At 49.0% G+C, this 2,956-nt stretch overlaps 1 non-coding gene across 1 annotated transcript; it reads right to left on the bottom strand.

The window, feature by feature from the left end:
- Nucleotides 1-2,627: 2,627 nt before the first annotated feature.
- Nucleotides 2,628-2,702, bottom strand: Trnar-ucu (transfer RNA arginine (anticodon UCU)). The gene has a single exon. It is a non-coding gene; the product is annotated as a tRNA-Arg (tRNA).
- Between the last annotated feature and the right edge of the window lie 254 nt (nucleotides 2,703-2,956).

Below are 2,956 nucleotides of genomic sequence, written 5' to 3'. Positions count from 1 at the left end.
ATGCTACTACTTTTATTCGATGCCCATGGAATTCTACATTCTACTCAATAGAGCCATATACTAACTCTAGCAGCAAGTTTTCGAACGGCACCGGACTAGAAAAGTATGCATTATCATGCTCAGAAGTATCCGAACGACCTGTAGACCTGTATTGCGTTCCACCTGATTTACTTGCAGCCAACCGAACGTAACCGTCTTGGAGGTCTTCTAATCACTTTCCAGTACAGTCGTTTGACTATATACAATGATTACCTCAAATATCCACTAGAGAACGCTGCTCTGCATGGCAATAACTCCAGATGTAAACGAATACCACGATACTACTTAATATCAGGATACACCTTGTTAGAGATGAAACAGTCCTTAATGCTTGTAAACTCAAATTTATTACTATGAGAGACATTTCTAAAATGTTACCACTCTCTTTAGCATATGAGACAACCAATTCCCGTAACTCAACCACATAAATCATTCCGTAATCCTTTCCCGAAACTAATTTTTTTGCGAATAAGAGATTTTTTCAAGAACATCTAGACTCCCATAGCTCGATGATAATTCAAAGTATTCCTATTCTAGAAAGGGTTTTCCAACCACCTACCATAAGGCGGTTAATGACCTACGAAGTTAGAAAAACCACGATAACCAGCATCAAGATCTCTATGCTGACTTCACCATCAACAACTTATCACTAGTAATTTCTCTTTACTCAAGATGGCACGTGGATCTACGAGCAGTTCGAAAGTCACCTATCGCCCTTGTTGTGTAACTCTAAGTGACACTAAAAATGTAGCTATGTAAACGCTTCAGTTTTAAAAGACGTAACAAGCTGTTTTTTTCTGGATATGGAGTCAAACCCAGTGTCTATAGACAATGCAACATAAGCAAAGCTTTCGTGCCTTGCCTTCATTCGAACACAGGATTGATTTTCATTGTTAGGTAAAACAGACGTCTTATACCTAATTTGTAGACAGTATCAGTTAGCAAATCTGAAGCTGAAACTACGTGGCGAAAATCTTTGTACTGGACCGGGACTCGTATCCGGCAACTACACTCCTGGAAATTGAAATAAGAACACCGTGAATTCATTGTCCCAGGAAGGGGAAACTTTATTGACACATTCCTGGGGTCAAATACATCACATGATCACACTGACAGAACCACAGGCACATAGACACAGGCAACAGAGCATGCACAATGTCGGCACTAGTACAGTGTATATCCACCTTTCGCAGCAATGCAGGCTGCTATTCTCCCATGGAGACGATCGTAGAGATGCTGGATGTAGTCCTGTGGAACGGCTTGCCATGCCATTTCCACCTGGCGCCTCAGTTGGACCAGCGTTCGTGCTGGACGTGCAGACCGCGTGAGACGACGCTTCATCCAGTCCCAAACATGCTCAATGGGGGACAGATCCGGAGATCTTGCTGGCCAGGGTAGTTGACTTACACCTTCTAGAGCACGTTGGGTGGCACGGGATACATGCGGACGTGCACTGTCCTGTTGGAACAGCAAGTTCCCTTGCCGGTCTAGGAATGGTAGAACGATGGGTTCGATGACGGTTTGGATGTACCGTGCACTATTCAGTGTCCCCTCGACGATCACCAGTGGTGTACGGCCAGTGTAGGAGATCGCTCCCCACACCATGATGCCGGGTGTTGGCCCTGTGTGCCTCGGTCGTATGCAGTCCTGATTGTGGCGCTAACCTGCACGGCGCCAAACACGCATACGACCATCATTGGCACCAAGGCAGAAGCGACTCTCATCGCTGAAGACGACACGTCTCCATTCGTCCCTCCATTCACGCCTGTCGCGACACCACTGGAGGCGGGCTGCACGATGTTGGGGCGCGAGCGGAAGACGGCCTAACGGTGTGCGGGACCGTAGCCCAGCTTCATGGAGACGGTTGCGAATGGTCCTCGCCGATATCCCAGGAGCAACAGTGTCCCTAATTTGTTGGGAAGTGGCGGTGCGGTCCCCTACGGCACTGCGTAGGATCCTACGGTCTTGGCGTGCATCCGTGCGTCGCTGCGGTCCGGTCCCAGGTCGACGGGCACGTGCACCTTCCGCCGACCACTGGCGACAACATCGATGTACTGTGGAGACCTCACGCCCCACGTGTTGACCAATTCGGCGGTACGTCCACCCGGCCTCCCGCATGCCCACTATACGCCCTCGCTCAAAGTCCGTCAACTGCACATACGGTTCACGTCCACGCTGTCGCGGCATGCTACCAGTGTTAAAGACTGCGATGGAGCTCCTTATGCCACGGCAAACTGGCTGACACCGACTGCGGCGGTGCACAAATGCTGCGCAGCTAGCGCCATTCGACGGCCAACACCGCGGTTCCTGGTGTGTCCGCTGTGCCGTGCGTGTGATCATTGCTTGTACAGCCCTCTCGCAGTGTCCGAAGCAAGTATGGTGGGTCTGACACACCGGTGTCAATGTGTTCTTTTTTCCATTTCCAGAAGTGTATTTCCCCTGTTAACAAACAACGTAAGATGTTAAATATGGTTTCATTCACAAGTAACAAACTTTAGATGAAGTGACCCAATTAAATGATGATTAAATCAAGACCCTACGTTGTCGACAGGCATTGATATAGAGCAAAGTGGACAGTTAAAAATGTGTGCCCCGATCGGGACTCGAACCCGGGATCTCCTGCTTAGATGGCAGACGCTCTATCCATCTGAGCCACCGAAGGCACACAGAGGAGAGTGCGACTGCAGGGATTTATCGCTTATACGCTCCCCGTGAGACCGACATTTCCAATTAATGTCCGCTACATTCGTAGTGCCCCTGCCCGTTACACTCATTACTCGCGGCAGACAATCTTACCGAATCCCGTAAGAGTTCGGGCAATACGGGTGCATCCGCACAGAAGAAGAAGGTCAATGGTCGGTTAGCCTTAACTACATGAAGATGGTATCTGTTCTTTCGGACATGTCACGTGACGTCC

Source organism: Schistocerca serialis, chromosome 3 (genome assembly GCF_023864345.2).
Source record: "Schistocerca serialis cubense isolate TAMUIC-IGC-003099 chromosome 3, iqSchSeri2.2, whole genome shotgun sequence".
In the NCBI taxonomy this organism is placed as follows: domain Eukaryota; kingdom Metazoa; phylum Arthropoda; class Insecta; order Orthoptera; family Acrididae; genus Schistocerca; species Schistocerca serialis.
This window is presented reverse-complemented; position numbering and strand designations above follow the sequence as displayed.